Genomic DNA, 19,410 nt, shown 5'->3' on the forward strand with positions numbered 1-19,410 from the left:
GTGGAGCAACACCCTACAGTCAATCCTAGGTTGCCCGGAACGTAGAAATGAAAATAACATTCACACCGGTTGCAATTATTCCTGCTATACGATGGAAAAACTCTTGCATTTTTATTGTATTTTATGCTTCTAGCGTTGACTTCTAAGGCCGTAGATATTCGATGTGGTGGAACAACGCCCTAGAGTGAAGCCTAGGTTGTCCGGAACGTAGAAATGACCATTACCTTCACACTGTGTGCTATTATTCATTTTATACGATGGAAAAGGTGTTGTATTTATATTGTATTTTATGCTTCTGGCGTTGACTTCTAAGGCCGTAGCTATTAGATGTGGTGGAGTAACGCCCTAGAGTGACGCCTAGGTTGCCTGGAACGTAGAAATGACCATTACTTTCTCAATGTTTCCAATTATTCATTTTATACGATGGAAAAACTGTTGTACTTATATTGTATTTTATTCTTATGGCGTTGAATTCTAAGTCCCTAGCTATGCGATCTGGTGGAGCAACGCCCTAGAGTGAAACCTAGGTTGGCCGGAACGTAGAAATTACTCTAACTTTCACACTGATAGCAATTATTCGTTTTATACGATGGAAAAACTGTTCTATTTATGTTGTATTTCATGCTTCGGGCGTTGACTTCTAGGGCACTAACTATTCGATCTGGTGGAGCAGCGCCCTAGGGTGAAGCCTAGGTTGCCCGGAACGTAGAAATGACCATAACTTTCATACTGGTTGCAGTTATTCGTTAGATACGATGGAAAAACTGTTGCATTTATATTGTATTTTATGCTTCTGGCGCTGACTTCTAGGGCACTAACTATTCGATCTGGTGGAGCAGCGCCCTCGGGTGAAGCCTAGGTTGCCCGGAACGTAGAAATGACCATAACTTTCACACCGGTAGCAATTATTCGTTTTATACGATGGAAAAACTGTTGTATTAATATTGCATTTTATGATTCTGGCGTTGACTTCTTAGGTCCTAACTATTCGATCTGGTGGAACAATGCCCTAGAGTGAAGCCTAGGTTGCCCGGAACGCAGAAATGACCATCACTTTCAAACTGGTTGCAATTAATCCTGTTATAGATTGGAAAAACTGTTGTATTTTTATTGCATTTTATGCTTCTGGCGTTCACTTCTTAGGCCCTAACTATTCGATCTGGTGGAACAACGGCATAGGGTGAGGCCTAGCTTGCCCGGAACGTAGAAATGACCATTACCTTCACACTGTTTGCAATTATTCCTTTTATACGATGGAAAAGCTGTTGTATTTATATAGTTTTTTATGCTTCTGGCGTTTACTTCTAAAGACCTAACTATTCGATCTGGTGGAGCAACGCCCTAGAGTGAATCCTAGGCTGCTCGGAACGTAGAAATGACCATAACTTTCACACTGGTTGCAAATATTCGTTTTATACGATGCAAACGCTGTTGTATTTATATCGTATTTTATGCTTCTGGCGTTTACTTCTAAGGACCTAACTATTCGATCTGGTGGCGCAACGCCCTACAGTGGATCCTAGGTAGCTCGGAATGTAGAAATGACCGTAACTTTCACACTGGTTGCAATTATTCGTTTTATACGATGGAAACGCTGTTGTATTTCTATCGTATTTTATGCTTCTGGCGTTGACTTCTAAGGCACTAACTATTCGGTCTGGTGGTGCAACGCCCTAGAGTGAAGCCTAGGTTGCCCGGAACGTAGAATTGGTCATCACTTTCAAACTGGTTGCAATTATTCCTGTTATATGATGGAACCACTGTTGTATTTTTATTGCATTTTATGCTTCGGGCGTTGACTTCTATGGCCCTAACTATTCAATGTGTTGGAGCAACGCCCTAGGGTGAAGCCTAGGTTGACCGGAACAATGATATGCCATTACCTTCACACTGGTTGCAATTATTCCTGATATACGATGGAAAAACTGTTGCATCTTTAATGTATTTTATGCTTCTGGCGTTGACTTCGAAGGCCCTAACTATTCGATCTGGTGGAGCAACGCCCTTGAGTGACGCCTAGGTTGCCCGGAAAGTAGAAGTGACCATAACTTTCACACTGGTTGCAATTATACCTGTCATATGATGGAAACACTGTTGTATTTTTATTGCATTTTATGCTTCGGGCGTTGACTTCTAAGGCCCTAACTATTCAATCTGTTGGAGCAACGCCTTAGGGTGAAGCCTAGGTTGCCCGGAAAGGAGAAATGACCATCACTTTCAAACTGGTTGCAATTAATCCTGTTATACATTGGAAAAGCTGTTGTATTTTTTTGCATTTTATGCTTCTGGCGTTCACTTCTTAGGCCCTAACTATTCGATCTGGTGGAACAACGGCATAGGGTGAAGCCTAGCTGGCCCGGAACGTAGAAATGACCATTACCTTCACAATGTTTGCAATTATTCCTTTTATACGATGGAAAAGCTGTTGTATTTATATCGTATTTTATGCTTCTGGCGTTTACTTCTAAAGACCTAACTATTCGATCTGGTGGAGCAACGCCCTAGAGTGAATCCTAGGCTGCTCGGAATGTAGAAATGACCATAACTTTCACACTGGTTGCAAATATTCGTTTTATACGATGCAAACGCTGTTGTATATATATCGTATTTTATGCTTCTGGCGTTTACTTCTAAGGACCTAACTATTCGATCTGGTGGAGCAACGCCCTGGAGTGGACCCTAGGTGGCTCGAAATGTAGAAATGACCATAACTTTCACGCTGGTTGCAATTATTCGTTTTAGACGATGCAAACGCTGTTGTATTTATATCGTATTTTATGCTTCTGGCGTATACTTCTATGGACCTAACTATTCGATCTGGTGGAGCAACGCCCTAGAGTGGATCCCAGGTTACTCGGAATGTAGAAACGACCATAACTTTCACACTGGTTGCAATTATTCGTTTTATACGATGCAAACGCTGTTGTATTTATATCTTATTTTATGCTTCTGGCGTTGACTTCTAAGGCACTAACTATTCGATCTGGTAGAGCAACGCCCTGGAGTGAAGCCTAGGTTGCCCTGAACTTAGAATTGCCCATCACCTTCAAACTGGTCGCAATTATTCCTGTTATATGATGGAAACACTGTTGTATTTTTTTTGCATTTTATGGTTCGGGCGTAGACTTCTAAGGCCATAACTATTCAATCTGTGGGAGCAACGCCCTAGGGTGAAGCCTAGGTTGTTCGGAAAGTAGAAATGACCATAAGTTTCATACTGGTTGCAATTATTCGTTTTATACGATGCAAACGCTGTTGTATTTATATTGTATTTTATGCTTCTGGCGTTGACTTCTAAGGCCCTAGCTGTTCGACCTAGTGGAGCAACGCCCTAGGGTGAAGCCGAGGTTGCCCGGAAAGGAGAAATGACCATCACGTTCAAACTGGTTGCATTTAATCCTTTTATACGATGAAAAGGCTGTTGTATTTATATCGTATTTTATGCTTCTGGCGTTTACTTCTGAGGACCTAACTATTCGATCTGGTGGAGCAACGCCCTAGAGTGAAGCCTAGGTTGCTCGGAATGTGGAAATGACCATAACTTTCACACTGGTTGCAATTATTCGTTTTACGCGATGGAAACGCTGTTGTATTTATATTGTACTTTATGCCTCTGGCGTTGACTTCTATGGCCGTAGCTATTAGGTGAGGTGGAGCAACGCCCTAGAGTGACGCCTAGGGTGCTCGGAACGTAGAAATGACCATTACTTTCACACTGGTTGCAATTATTCGTTTTATACGATGGAAAACCTGTTGTATTTATATCTTATTTTATGCTTCTGGCCTTGACTTCTTAGGCCCGAACTATTCGATCTGGCGGAACAACGCCCTAGGGTGAAGCCTAGGTTGCCCGGAACGTAGAATTGGCCATCACTTTCAAACTGGTTGCAATTATTCCTGATATATGATGGAAACACTGTTGTATTTTTTTTGCATTTTATGGTTCGGGCGTTGACTTCTAAGGCCGTAACTATTCAATCTGTTGGAGCAACGCCCCAGAGTGAAGCCTGGGTTCCTCGGAATGTGGAAATGACCATAACTTTCACACTGGTTGCAATTATTCGTTTTAGACGATGGAAACGCTGTTGTATTTATATTGTACTTTATGCCTCCGGCGTTGACTTCTAAGGCCGTAGCTATTAGATGTGGTGGAGCAACGCCCTAGAGTGACGCCTAGGGAGCTCGGAACGTAGAAATGACCATTACTTTCACACTGGTTGCAATTATTCGTTTAATACGATGGAAACGCTGTTGTATTTATATTGTATTTTATGCCTTTGGCGTTGACTTCTAAGGCCGTCACTATTCGGTCTGGTGGAGCAACGCCCTGCAGTGAAACCCAGGTTGCCCGGAACGTAGAATTGGCCATCACTTTCAAACTGGTTGCAATTATTCCTGTTATATGATGGAAACACTGTTGTATTTTTTTTGCATTTTATGGTTCGGGCGTTGACTTCTAAGGCCCTAACTATTCAATCTGTTGGAGCAACGCCCTAGGGAGAAGCCTAGGTTGTTCGGAAAGTAGAAATGACCATAAGTTTCATACTGGTTGCAATTATTCGTTTTATACGATGGAAAAACTGTTGTACTTATATTGTATTTTATGCTTCTGGCGTTGACTTCTAAGGCACTAACTATTCGATCTGGCGGAGCAACGCCCTAGAGTGAAGCATAGGTTGCCCGGAAGGTAGAATTGGCCATCACTTTCAAACTGGTTGCAATTATTCGTTTTATACGATGGAAAAACTGTTGTATTTATATTGTATTTTATGCTTCTGGCGTTGACTTCAAAGGCACTAACTATTCTATCTGGTGGAGCAACGCCCTAGAGTGAAGTCTAGGTTGCCCGGAACGTAGAAATGACCATCACTTTCACACTGGTTGCAATTATACCTGTTATACGACGGAAAAGCTCTTGTATATTTAGTGTATTTTATGCTTCGGGCGTTGACTTCTATGGCCCTACCTATTCGATCTGGTGGAGCAACACCCTACAGTCAAGCCTAGGTTGCCCGGAACGTAGAAATGAAAATAACATTCACACCGGTTGCAATTATTCATGCTATACGATGGAAAAACTCTTGCATTTTTATTGTATTTTATGCTTCTAGCGTTGACTTCTAAGGCCGTAGCTATTCGATCTGGTGGAGCAGCGCCCTAGAGTGAAGCCTAGGTTGCCCGGAACGTAGAAATGACCATAACTTTCACACTGGTTGCAATTATTCATGCTATACGATGGAAAAGCTGTTGTATTCATATCGTATTTTATGTCTCTGGCGTTGACTTCTTAGGCCCTAACTATTCGATCTGGTGGAGCAATGCCATAGAGTGAAACGTAGGTTGCCCAGAACGTAGAAGTGACCATTACTTTCACACTGTTTGCAATTATTCATTTTATACGATGGAAAAGCTGTTGTATTTATATTGTATTTTATGCTTCTGGCGTTGACTTCTAAGGCCGTAGCTATTAGCTGTGGTGGAGCAACGCCCTACAGTGACGCCTAGGTTGCCCGGAACGTAGAAATGACCATTAATTTCACAATGTTTGCAATTATTCATTTTATACAATGGAAAAACTGTTGTACTTATATTGTATTTTATTCTTATGGCGTTGAATTCTAAGTCCCTAGCTATGCGATCTGGTGGAGCAACGCCCTAGAGTGAAACCTAGGTTGGCCGGAACGTAGAAGTTACTCTAACTTTCACACTGATAGCAATTATTCGTTTTATACGGACGAAAAACTGTTCTATTTATGTTGTATTTCATGCTTCGGGCGTTGACTTCTAGGGCACTAACTATTCGATCTGGTGGAGCAGCGCCCTAGGGTGAAGCCTAGGTTGCCCGGAACGTAGAAATGACCATAACTTTCATACTGGTTGCAATTATTCGTTTTATACGATGGAAAAACTGTTGTATTTATATTGTATTTTATGCTTCTGGCGCTGACTTCTAGGGTACTAACTATTCGATCTGGTGGAGCAACGCCCTAGGGTGAAGCCTAGATTGCCCGGAACGTAGAAGTGACCATTACTTTCACACTGTTTGCAATTATTCATTTTATACGATGGAAAAGCTGTTGTATTTATATTGTATTTTATGCTTCTGGCGTTGACTTCTAAGGCCGTAGCTATTAGCTGTGGTGGAGGAACGCCCTACAGTGACGCCTAGGTTGCCCGGAACGTAGAAATGACCATAACTTTCACACCGGTAGCAATTATTCGTTTTATACGATGGAAAAACTGTTGTATTAATATTGCATTTTATGATTCTGGCGATGACTTCTTAGGTCCTAACTATTCGATCTGGTGGAACAACGCCCTAGAGTGAAGCCTAGGTTGCTCGGAATGTAGAAATGACCATAACTTTCACACTGGTCCCAATTATTTGTTTTATACGATGGAAAAGCTGTTGTGTTTGTATCGTATTTTATGATGCGGGCGTTGACTTCTAAGGCCCTAACTATTCGATCTAGTGGAGCAACGGCCTAGAGTGAAGCCTAGGTTGCCGGGAACGTAGAAATGACCAGAACTTTCACCCTGGTTGCTATTATTCGTTTTATACGATGGAAAAACTGTTATATTTATATTGTATTTTATGCTTCTGGCGTTGACTTCTTAGGGCCTAACTTCTCGATTTGGTGGAACAACGCCCTAGAGTGAAGCCTAGGTTGCCCGGAACGTAAAAATGACCATCACTTTCACACTGTTTGCAATTATTCATTTTATACGATGGAAAAACTGTTCTATTTATGTTGCATTTCATGCTTCGGGCGTTGACTTCTAGGGCACTAACTATTCGATCTGGTGGAGCAGCGCCCTAGGGTGAAGCCTAGGTTGCCCGGAACGTAGAAATGACCATAACTTTCATACTGGTTGCAATTATTCGTTTTATACGATGGAAAAGCTGTTGTATTTATATCGTATTTTATGCTTCTGGCGTTTACTTCTAAGGACCTAACTATTCGATCTGGTGGCGCAACGCCCTACAGTGGATCCTAGGTAGCTCGGAATGTAGAAATGACCGTAACTTTCACACTGGTTGCAATTATTCGTTTTATACGATGGAAACGCTGTTGTATTTCTATCGTATTTTATGCTTCTGGCGTTTACTTCTAAAGACCTAACTATTCGATCTGGTGGAGCAACGCCCTAGAGTGAATCCTAGGCTGCTCGGAATGTAGAAATAACCATAACTTTCACACTGGTTGCAAATATTCGTTTTTTACGATGCAAACGCTGTTGTATTTATATCGTATTTTATGCTTCTGGCGTTTACTTCTAAGGACCTAACTATTCGATCTGGTGGAGCAACGCCCTAGAGTGGATCCTAGGTAGCTCGGAATGTAGAAATGACCGTAACTTTCACACTGGTTGCAATTATTCGTTTTATACGATGGAAACGCTGTTGTATTTCTATCGTATTTTATGCTTCTGGCGTTTGCTTCTAAGGACCTAACTATTCGATCTGGTGGAGCAACGCCCTAGAGTGGATCCTAGGTGGCTCGGAATGTAGAAATGACCATAACTTTCACACTGGTTGCAATTATTCGTTTTATACGTTGCAAACGCTGTTGTATTTATATCGTATTTTATGCTTCTGGCGTATACTTCTATGGACCTAACTATTCGATCTGGTGGAGCAACGCCCTAGAGTGGATCCCAGGTTACTCGGAATGTTGAAATGACCATAGCTTTCACACTGGTTGCAATTATTCGCTTTATACAATGCAAACGCTGTTGTATTTATATCGTATTTTATGCTTCTGGCGTTGACTTCTAAGGCACTAACTATTCGGTCTGGTGGTGCAACGCCCTAGAGTGAAGCCTAGGTTGCCCGGAACGTAGAATTGGTCATCACTTTCAAACTGGTTGCAATTATTCCTGTTATATGATGGAACCACTGTTGTATTTTTATTGCATTTTATGCTTCGGGCGTTGACTTCTATGGCCCTAACTATTCAATGTGTTGGAGCAACGCCCTAGGGTGAAGCCTAGGTTGACCGGAACAATGATATGCCATTACCTTCACACTGGTTGCAATTATTCCTGATATACGATGGAAAAACTGTTGCATCTTTAATGTATTTTATGCTTCTGGCGTTGACTTCGAAGGCCCTAACTATTCGATCTGGTGGAGCAACGCCCTTGAGTGACGCCTAGGTTGCCCGGAAAGTAGAAGTGACCATAACTTTCACACTGGTTGCAATTATACCTGTCATATGATGGAAACACTGTTGTATTTTTATTGCATTTTATGCTTCGGGCGTTGACTTCTAAGGCCCTAACTATTCAATCTGTTGGAGCAACGCCTTAGGGTGAAGCCTAGGTTGCCCGGAAAGGAGAAATGACCATCACTTTCAAACTGGTTGCAATTAATCCTGTTATACATTGGAAAAGCTGTTGTATTTTTATTGCATTTTATGCTTCTGGCGTTCACTTCTTAGGCCCTAACTATTCGATCTGGTGGAACAACGGCATAGGGTGAAGCCTAGCTGGCCCGGAACGTAGAAATGACCATTACCTTCACAATGTTTGCAATTATTCCTTTTATACGATGGAAAAGCTGTTGTATTTATATCGTATTTTATGCTTCTGGCGTTTACTTCTAAAGACCTAACTATTCGATCTGGTGGAGCAACGCCCTAGAGTGAATCCTAGGCTGCTCGGAATGTAGAAATGACCATAACTTTCACACTGGTTGCAAATATTCGTTTTATACGATGCAAACGCTGTTGTATATATATCGTATTTTATGCTTCTGGCGTTTACTTCTAAAGACCTAACTATTCGATCTGGTGGAGCAACGCCCTGGAGTGGACCCTAGGTGGCTCGAAATGTAGAAATGACCATAACTTTCACGCTGGTTGCAATTATTCGTTTTATACGATGCAAACGCTGTTGTATTTATATCGTATTTTATGCTTCTGGCGTATACTTCTATGGACCTAACTATTCGATCTGGTGGAGCAACGCCCTAGAGTGGATCCCAGGTTACTCGGAATGTAGAAACGACCATAACTTTCACACTGGTTGCAATTATTCGTTTTATACGATGCAAACGCTGTTGTATTTATATCTTATTTTATGCTTCTGGCGTTGACTTCTAAGGCACTAACTATTCGATCTGGTAGAGCAACGCCCTGGAGTGAAGCCTAGGTTGCCCTGAACTTAGAATTGCCCATCACCTTCAAACTGGTCGCAATTATTCCTGTTATATGATGGAAACACTGTTGTATTTTTTTTGCATTTTATGGTTCGGGCGTAGACTTCTAAGGCCATAACTATTCAATCTGTGGGAGCAACGCCCTAGGGTGAAGCCTAGGTTGTTCGGAAAGTAGAAATGACCATAAGTTTCATACTGGTTGCAATTATTCGTTTTATACGATGGAAAAGCTGTTGTATTTATATTGTATTTTATGCTTCTGGCGTTGACTTCTAAGGCACTAACTATTCGGTCTGGTGGAGCAACGCCCTAGAGTGAAGCCTAGGTTGCCCGGAAGGTAGAATTGGCCATCACTTTCAAACTGGTTGCAATTATTCGTTTTATACGATGGAAAAACTGTTGTATTTATATTGTATTTTATGCTTCTGGCGTTGACTTCTAAGGCACTAACTATTCGATCTGGTGGAGCAGCGCCCTAGAATGAAGCCTAGGTTGCCCGGAACGTAGAATTGGTCATCACTTTCAAACTGGTTGCAATTATTCCTGTTATATGATGGAAACACTGTTGTATTTATATTGTATTTTATGCTTCTGGCGTTGACTTCTAAGGCCCTAGCTATTCGATCTGGTGGAGCAACGCCCTAGAGTGAAGCCTAGGTTGCCCGGAAAGGAGTAATGACCATCACTTTCAAACTGGTTGCAATTAATCCTGTTATACATTGGAAAAACTGTTGCATTTTTATTGCATTTTATGCTTCTGGCGTTCACTTCTTAGGCCCTAGCTATTCGATCGGGTGGAACAACGGCCTAGGGTGAAGCATAGCTTGCCCGGAACGTAGGAATGACCATTACCTTCACACTGTTTGCAATTATTCCTTTTATACGATGGAAAAGCTGTTGTATTTATATCGTATTTTATGCTTCTGGCGTTGACTTTTTAGGCCGTAACTATTCGGTCTGGTGGAGCAACGCCCTGGAGTGAAACCTAGGTTGCCCGGAACGTAGAATTGGCCATCACTTTCAAACTGGTTGCAATTATTGCTGTTATATGAAGGAAACACTGTTGTATTTTTTTTGCATTTTATGGTTCGGGCGTTGACTTCTAAGGCCCTAACTATTGAATCCGTTGGAGCAACGCCCTGGGGTGAAGCCTAGGTTGCTCAGAAAGTAGAAATGACCATAAGTTTCATACTGGATACAATTATTCGTTTTATACGATGGAAAAACTGTTGTATTTATATTGTATTTTATGCTTCTGGCGTTGACTTCTAAGGCACTAACTATTCGATCTGGTGGAGCAACGCCCTAGAGTGCAGCCTAGGTTGCCCGGAAGGTAGAATTGGCCATCACTTTCAAACTGGTTGCAATTATTGCTGTTATATGAAGGAAACACTGTTGTATTTTTTTTGCATTTTATGGTTCGGGCGTTGACTTCTAAGGCCCTAACTATTCAATCCGTTGGAGCAACGCCCTGGGGTGAAGCCTAGGTTGCTCAGAAAGTAGAAATGACCATAAGTTTCATACTGGATACAATTATTCGTTTTATACGATGGAAAAACTGTTGTATTTATATTGTATTTTATGCTTCTGGCGTTGACTTCTAAGGCACTAACTATTCGATCTGGTGGAGCAACGCCCTAGAGTGCAGCCTAGGTTGCCCGGAAGGTAGAATTGGCCATCACTTTCAAACTGGTTGCAATTATTCGTTTTATACGATGGAAAAACTGTTGTATTTATGTTGTATTTTATGCTTCTGGCGTTGACTTCTAAGGCACTAGCTATGCGATCTGGTGGAGCAACGCCCTAGAGTGATACCTAGGTTTCCCGGAACGTAGAAATTACCATAACTTTCACACTGATAGCAATTATTCGTTATATACAATGGAAAAACTGTTCTATTTATTTTGTATTTTATGCTACGGGCGTTGACTTCTATGGCCCTACCTATTCGATCTGGTGGTGTAACACCCTACAGTCAAGCCTAGGTTGCCCGGAACGTAGAAATGAAAATAACATTCACACCGGTTGCAATTATTCATGCTATACGATGGAAAAACTGTTGCATTTTTATTGTATTTTATGCTTCTGTCGTTGACTTCTAAGGCCGTAGCTATTAGATGTGGTGGAGTAACGCCCTAGAGTGACGCCTAGGTTGCCTGGAACGTAGAAATGACCATTACTTTCACAATGTTTCCAATTATTCATTTTATACGATGGAAAAACTGTTGTACTTAAATTGTATTTTATTCTTATGGCGTTGACTTCTAAGGCCCTAGCTATTCGATCTAGTGGAGCAACGCCCTAGAGTGAAGCCTAGGTTGCCCGGAAAGGAGAAATGACCATCACTTTCAAATTGGTTGCAATTAATCCTGTTATAGATTGGAAAAACTGTTGTATTTTTATTGCATTTTATGCTTCTGGCGTTCACTTCTTAGGCCCTAACTATTCGATCTGGTGGAACAACGGCATAGGGTGAAGCCTAGCTTGCCCGGAACGTAGATATGACCATTACCTTCACACTGTTTGCAATTATTCCTTTTATACGATGGAAAAGCTGTTGTATTTATATAGTTTTTTATGCTTCTGGCGTTTACTTCTAAAGACCTAACTATTCGATCAGGTGGAGCAACGCCCTAGAGTGAATCCTAGGCTGCTCGGAATGTAGAAATAACCATAACTTTCACACTGGTTGCAAATATTCGTTTTTTACGATGCAAACGCTGTTGCATTTATATCGTATTTTATGCTTCTGGCGTTTACTTCTAAGGACCTAACTATTCGATCTGGTGGAGCAACGCCCTAGAGTGGATCCTAGGTAGCTCGGAATGTAGAAATGACCGTAACTTTCACACTGGTTGCAATTATTCGTTTTATACGATGGAAACGCTGTTGTATTTCTATCGTATTTTATGCTTCTGGCGTTTGCTTCTAAGGACCTAACTATTCGATCTGGTGGAGCAACGCCCTAGAGTGGATCCTAGGTGGCTCGGAATGTAGAAATGACCATAACTTTCACACTGGTTGCAATTATTCGTTTTATACGTTGCAAACGCTGTTGTATTTATATCGTATTTTATGCTTCTGGCGTATACTTCTATGGACCTAACTATTCGATCTGGTGGAGCAACGCCCTAGAGTGGATCCCAGGTTACTCGGAATGTTGAAATGACCATAGCTTTCACACTGGTTGCAATTATTCGCTTTATACAATGCAAACGCTGTTGTATTTATATCGTATTTTATGCTTCTGGCGTTGACTTCTAAGGCACTAACTATTCGGTCTGGTGGTGCAACGCCCTAGAGTGAAGCCTAGGTTGCCCGGAACGTAGAATTGGTCATCACTTTCAAACTGGTTGCAATTATTCCTGTTATATGATGGAACCACTGTTGTATTTTTATTGCATTTTATGCTTCGGGCGTTGACTTCTATGGCCCTAACTATTCAATGTGTTGGAGCAACGCCCTAGGGTGAAGCCTAGGTTGACCGGAACAATGATATGCCATTACCTTCACACTGGTTGCAATTATTCCTGATATACGATGGAAAAACTGTTGCATCTTTAATGTATTTTATGCTTCTGGCGTTGACTTCGAAGGCCCTAACTATTCGATCTGGTGGAGCAACGCCCTTGAGTGACGCCTAGGTTGCCCGGAAAGTAGAAGTGACCATAACTTTCACACTGGTTGCAATTATTCCTGATATACGATGGAAAAACTGTTGCATCTTTAATGTATTTTATGCTTCTGGCGTTGACTTCGAAGGCCCTAACTATTCGATCTGGTGGAGCAACGCCCTTGAGTGACGCCTAGGTTGCCCGGAAAGTAGAAGTGACCATAACTTTCACACTGGTTGCAATTATACCTGTCATATGATGGAAACACTGTTGTATTTTTATTGCATTTTATGCTTCGGGCGTTGACTTCTAAGGCCCTAACTATTCAATCTGTTGGAGCAACGCCTTAGGGTGAAGCCTAGGTTGCCCGGAACGTAGAATTGACCATCACTTTCAAACTGGTTGCAATTATTGCTGTTATATGATGGAAACACTGTTGTATTTTTTTTGCATTTTATGGTTCGGGCGTTGACTTCTAAGGCCCTAACTATTCAATCCGTTGGAGCAACGCCCTAGGGTGAAGCCTAGGTTCCTCGGAAAGTAGAAATGACCATAAGTTTCATACTGGTTGCAATTATTCGTTTTATACGATGTAAAAACTGTTGTATTTATATTGTATTTTATGCTTCGGGCGTTGACTTCTATGGGCCTACCTATTCGATCTGGTGGTGTAACACCCTACAGTCAAGCCTAGGTTGCCCGGAACGTAGAAATGAAAATAACATTCACACCGGTTGCAATTATTCATGCTGTACGATGGAAAAACTGTTGCATTTTTATTGTATTTTATGGTTCTGGCGTTGACTTCTAAGGCTGTAGCTATTAGATGTGGTGGAGTAACGCCCTAGAGTGACGCCTAGGTTGCCTGGAACGTAGAAATGACCATTACTTTCACAATGTTTCCAATTATTCATTTTATACGATGGAAAAACTGTTGTACTTAAATTGTATTTTATTCTTATGGCGTTGAATTCTAAATCCCTAGCTATGCGATCTGGTGGAGCAACGCCATAGAGTGAAACCTAGGTTGCCCGGAACGTAGAAATTACCATAACTTACACACTGATAGCAATTATTCGTTTTATTAGATGGAAAAACTGATCTATTTATGTTGTATTTCATGCTTCGGGCGTTGACTTCTAAGGCCCTAACTATTCAATCTGTTGGAACAACGCCTTAGGGTGAAGCCTAGGTTGCCCGGAAAGTAGAAATGACCATAACTTTCACACTGGTCGCAATTATTCATGCTATACGATGGTAAAGCTGTTGTATTCATATCGTATTTTATGTCTCTGGCGTTGACTTCTTAGGCCCTAACTATTCGATCTGGTGGAGCAATGCCATAGAGTGAAACGTAGGTTGCCCAGAACGTAGAAGTGACCATTACTTTCACACTGTTTGCAATTATTCATTTTATACGATGGAAAAGCTGTTGTATTTATATTGTATTTTATGCTTCTGGCGTTGACTTCTAAGGCCGTAGCTATTAGCTGTGGTGGAGCAACGCCCTACAGTGACGCTTAGGTTGCCCGGAACGTAGAAATGACCATTAATTTCACAATGTTTGCAAATATTCATTTTATACAATGGAAAAACTGTTGTACTTATATTGTATTTTATTCTTCTGTCGTTGAATTCCAAGTCCATAGCTATTCGATCTGGTGGAGCAACGCCATAGAGTGAAACCTAGGTTGCTCGGAATGCAGAAATGACCATAACTTTCACACTGGTCCAAATTATTCGTTTTATACGATGGAAAAGCTGTTGTGTTTTGTATCGTATTTTATGATTCGGGCGTTGACTTCTAAGGCCCTAACTATTCGATCTAGTGGAGCCACGCACTAGAGTGAAGCCTAGGTTGCCGGGAACGTAGAAATGACCAGAACTTTCACACTGGTTGCTATTATTCGTTTTATACGATGGAAAAACTGTTAAATTTATATTGTATTTTATGCTTCTGGCGTTGACTTCTTAGGCCCTAACTTCTCGATCTGGTGGAACAACGCCCTACAGTGAAGCCTAGGTTGCCCGGAACGTAGAAATGACCATCACTTGCACACTGGTTGCAATTATTTCTGTTATACGACGGAAAAGCTCTTGTATATTTAGTGTATTTTATGCTTCGGGCGTTGACTGCTATGGCCCTACCTATTCGATCTGGTGGAGCAACACCCTACAGTCAATCCTAGGTTGCCCGGAACGTAGAAATGAAAATAACATTCACACCGGTTGCAATTATTCATGCTATACGATGGAAAAACTCTTGCATTTTTATTGTATTTTATGCTTCTAGCGTTGACTTCTAAGGCCGTAGATATTCGATGTGGTGGAACAACGCCCTAGAGTGAAGCCTAGGTTGTCCGGAACGTAGAAATGACCATTACCTTCACACTGTGTGCTATTATTCATTTTATACGATGGAAAAGGTGTTGCATTTATATTGTATTTTATGCCTCTGGCGTTGACTTCTAAGGCCGTAGCTATTAGATGTGGTGGAGTAACGCCCTAGAGTGACGCCTAGGTTGCCTGGAACGTAGAAATGACCATTACTTTCTCAATGTTTCCAATTATTCATTTTATACGATGGAAAAACTGTTGTACTTATATTGTATTTTATTCTTATGGCGTTGAATTCTAAGTCCCTAGCTATGCGATCTGGTGGAGCAACGCCCTAGAGTGAAACCTAGGTTGGCCGGAACGTAGAAATTACTCTAACTTTCACACTGATAGCAATTATTCGTTTTATACGATGGAAAAACTGTTCTATTTATGTTGTATTTCATGCTTCGGGCGTTGACTTCTAGGGCACTAACTATTCGATCTGGTGGAGCAGCGCCCTAGGGTGAAGCCTAGGTTGCCCGGAACGTAGAAATGACCATAACTTTCATACTGGTTGCAGTTATTCGTTAGATACGATGGAAAAACTGTTGCATTTATATTGTATTTTATGCTTCTTGCGCTGAGTTCTAGGGCACTAACTATTCGATCTGGTGGAGCAGCGCCCTAGGGTGAAGCCTAGGTTGCCCGGAACGTAGAAATGACCATAACTTTCACACCGGTAGCAATTATTCGTTTTATACGATGGAAAAACTGTTGTATTAATATTGCATTTTATGATTCTGGCGTTGACTTCTTAGGTCCTAACTATTCGATCTGGTGGAACACTGCCCTAGAGTGAAGCCTAGGTTGCCCGGAACGCAGAAATGACCATCACTTTCAAACTGGTTGCAATTAATCCTGTTATAGATTGGAAAAACTGTTGTATTTTTATTGCATTTTATGCTTCTGGCGTTCACTTCTTAGGCCCTAACTATTCGATCTGGTGGAACAACGGCATAGGGTGTGGCCTAGCTTGCCCGGAACGTAGAAATGACCATTACCTTCACACTGTTTGCAATTATTCCTTTTATACGATGGAAAAGCTGTTGTATTTATATAGTTTTTTATGCTTCTGGCGTTCACTTGTAAGGTCCTAACTATTGAATCTGTTGGAGCAACGCCCTAGGGTGAAGCCTAGCTTGCTCGGAAAGTAGAAATGATCATAAGTTTCATACTGCTTGCAATTATTCGTTTTATACGATGGAAACACTGTTGTATTTTTATTGCATTTTATGCTTCGGGCGTTGACTTCTAAGGCCCTAACTATTCAATCTGTTGGAGCAACGCCCTAGGGAGAAACCTAGGTTGTTCGGAAAGTAGAAATGACCATCAGTTTCATACTGGTTGCAATTATTCGTTTTATACGATGGGGAAACTGTTGTATTTATATTGTATTTTATGCTTCTCGCGTTGACTTCTAAGGCCCTAACTATTCAATCCGTTGGTGCAACGCCCTAGAGTGAAGCCTAGGTTGCGCGGAAAGGAGAAATGACCATCAATTTCAAACTGGTTGCAATTAACCCTATTATACATTGGAAAAACTGTGGCATTTTTATTGCATTTTATGCTTCTGGCGTTCACTTCTTAGGCCCTATCTATTCGATCTGGTGGAACAACGGCCTAGGGTGAAGCCTAGCTTGCCCGGAACGTAGAAACGACCATTACCTTCACACTGTTTGCAATTATTCCTTTTATACGATGGAAAAGCTGTTGTATTTATATCGTATTTTATGCTTCTGGCGTTGACTTCTTAGGCCGTAACTATTCGGTCTGTTGGAGCAACGCCCTGGAGTGAAACCTCGGTTGCCCGGAACGTAGAATTGGCCATCACATTCAAACTGGTTGCAATTATTGCTGTTATATGATGGAAACACTGTTGTATTTTTTTTGCATTTTATGCTTCTGGCGTTGACTTCTAAGGCACTAACTATTCGATCTGGTGGAGCAACGCCCTAGAGTGAAGCCTAGGTTGCCCGGAACGTAGAATTGGTCATCACTTTCAAATTGGTTGCAATTATTCCTGTTATATGATGGAAACACTGTTGTATTTTTATTGCGTTTTATGCTTCGGGCGTTGACTTCTAAGGCCCTAACTATTCAACCTGTTGGAGCAATGCCCTAGGGTGAAGCCTAGCTTGCTCGGAAAGTAGAAATGACCATGAGTTTCATACTGGTTGCAATTATTCGTTTTATACGATGGAAAAGCTGTTGTACTTATATCGTATTTTATGCTTCTGGCGTTGGCTTCTTAGGCCGTAACTGTTCGGTCTGGTGGAGCAACGCCATGGAGAGAAGCCTAGGTTGCCCGGAACGTTGAATTGGCCATCACTTTCAAACTGGTTGCAATTATTCCTGTTATATGATGGAAACACTGTTGTATTTTTTTTGCATTTTATGGTTCGGGCGTTCACTTCTAAGGTCCTAACTATTGAATCTGTTGGAGCAACGCCCTAGGGTGAAGCCTAGCTTGCTCGGAAAGTAGAAATGACCATAAGTTTCATACTGCTTGCAATTATTCGTTTTATACGATGGAAACACTGTTGTATTTTTATTGCATTTTATGCTTTGGGCGTTGACTTCTGGGGCCCTAACTATTCAATCTGTTGGAGCAACGCCCTACGGTGAGGCCTAGGTTGCTCGGAAAGTAGAAATGACCATCAGTTACATACTGGTTGCAATTATTCGTTTTATACGATGGAAAAACTGTTGTATTTATATTGTATTTTATGCTTCTGGCGTTGACTTCTAAGGCCCTAGCTATTCGATCTGGTGAATCAACGACCTAGAGTGAATCCTAGGTTGCTCGGAATGTAGAAATGACCATAACGTTCACACTGGTTGCAATTATTCGTTTTATACGAAGCAAACGCTGTTGTATTTATATCGTATTTTATGCTTCTGGCGTTTACTTCTAAGGACCTAACTATTCGATCTGGTGGAGCAACGCCCAAGAGTGGATCCTGGGTTGCTCGGAATGTAGAAATGACCATAACTTTCACACTGGATGCAATTATTCGTTTTATACGATGGAAACGCTGTTGTATTTATATTGTACTTCATGCCTCTGGCGTTGACTTCTAAGGCCGTAGCTATTAGATGTGGTGGAGCAACGCCCTAGAGTGACGCCTAGGGTGCTCGGAACGTAGAAATGACCATTACTTTCACACTGGTTGCAATTATTCGTTTTATACGATGGAATAGCTGTTGTATTTATATCGTATTTTATGCTTCTGGCGTTGACTTCTTAGGCCGTAACTATTCGGTCTGGTGGAGCAACGCCCTGGAGTGAAACCTAGGTTGCCCGGAACGTAGAATTGGCCATCACTTTCAAACTGGTTGCAATTATTCCTGTTATATGATGGAAACACTGTTGTATTTTTTTTGCATTTTATGGTTCGGGCGTTGACTTCTAAGGCCCTAACTATTCGATCTGGTGGAACAACGGCCTAGGGTGAAGCCTAGCGTGCCCGGAACGTAGAAATGACCATTACCTTCACACCGTCTGCAATTATTCCTTTTATACGATGGAAAAGCTGTTGTATTTATATCATACTTTATGCTTCTGGCGTTGACTTCTTAGGCCGTAACTATTCGGTCTGGTGGAGCAACGCCCTGGAGTGAAACCTAGGTTGCCCGGAACGTAGAATTGGCCATCACTTTCAAACTGGTTGCAATTATTGCTGTTATATGATGGAAACACTGTTGTATTTTTATTGCATTTTATGGTTCGGGCGTTGACTTCTAAGGTCCTAACTATTCAATCCGTTGGAGCAACGCCCTAGGGTGAAGCATAGTTTGCTCGGAAAGTAGAAATGACCATAAGTTTCATACTGGTTGCAATTATTCGTTTTATACGATGGAAAAACTGTTGTATTTATATTGTATTTTATGCTTCTGGCGTTGACTTCTAAGGCACTAACTATTCGATCCGGTGGAGCGACGCCCTAGGGTGAAGCCTAGGTTGCCCGGAACGTAGAATTGGCCATCACTTTCCAAATTGGTTGCAATTATTCCTGTTATATTATGGAAACACTGTTGTATTTTTATTGCATTATATGCTTCTGGCGTTGACTTCTAAGGCCCTAACTATTCAATCCGTTGGAGCAACGCCCTAGGGTGAAGCCTAGTTTGCTCGGAAAGTAGAAATGACCATAAGTTTCATACTGGTTGCAATTATTCGTTTTATACGATGGAAAAACTGTTGTATTTATATCGTATTTTATGCTTCTGGCGTTGACTTCTTGGGTCGTAACT

This window comes from Calliopsis andreniformis, unplaced genomic scaffold (genome assembly GCF_051401765.1).
Source record: "Calliopsis andreniformis isolate RMS-2024a unplaced genomic scaffold, iyCalAndr_principal scaffold0015, whole genome shotgun sequence".
Lineage (NCBI taxonomy): Eukaryota > Metazoa > Arthropoda > Insecta > Hymenoptera > Andrenidae > Calliopsis > Calliopsis andreniformis.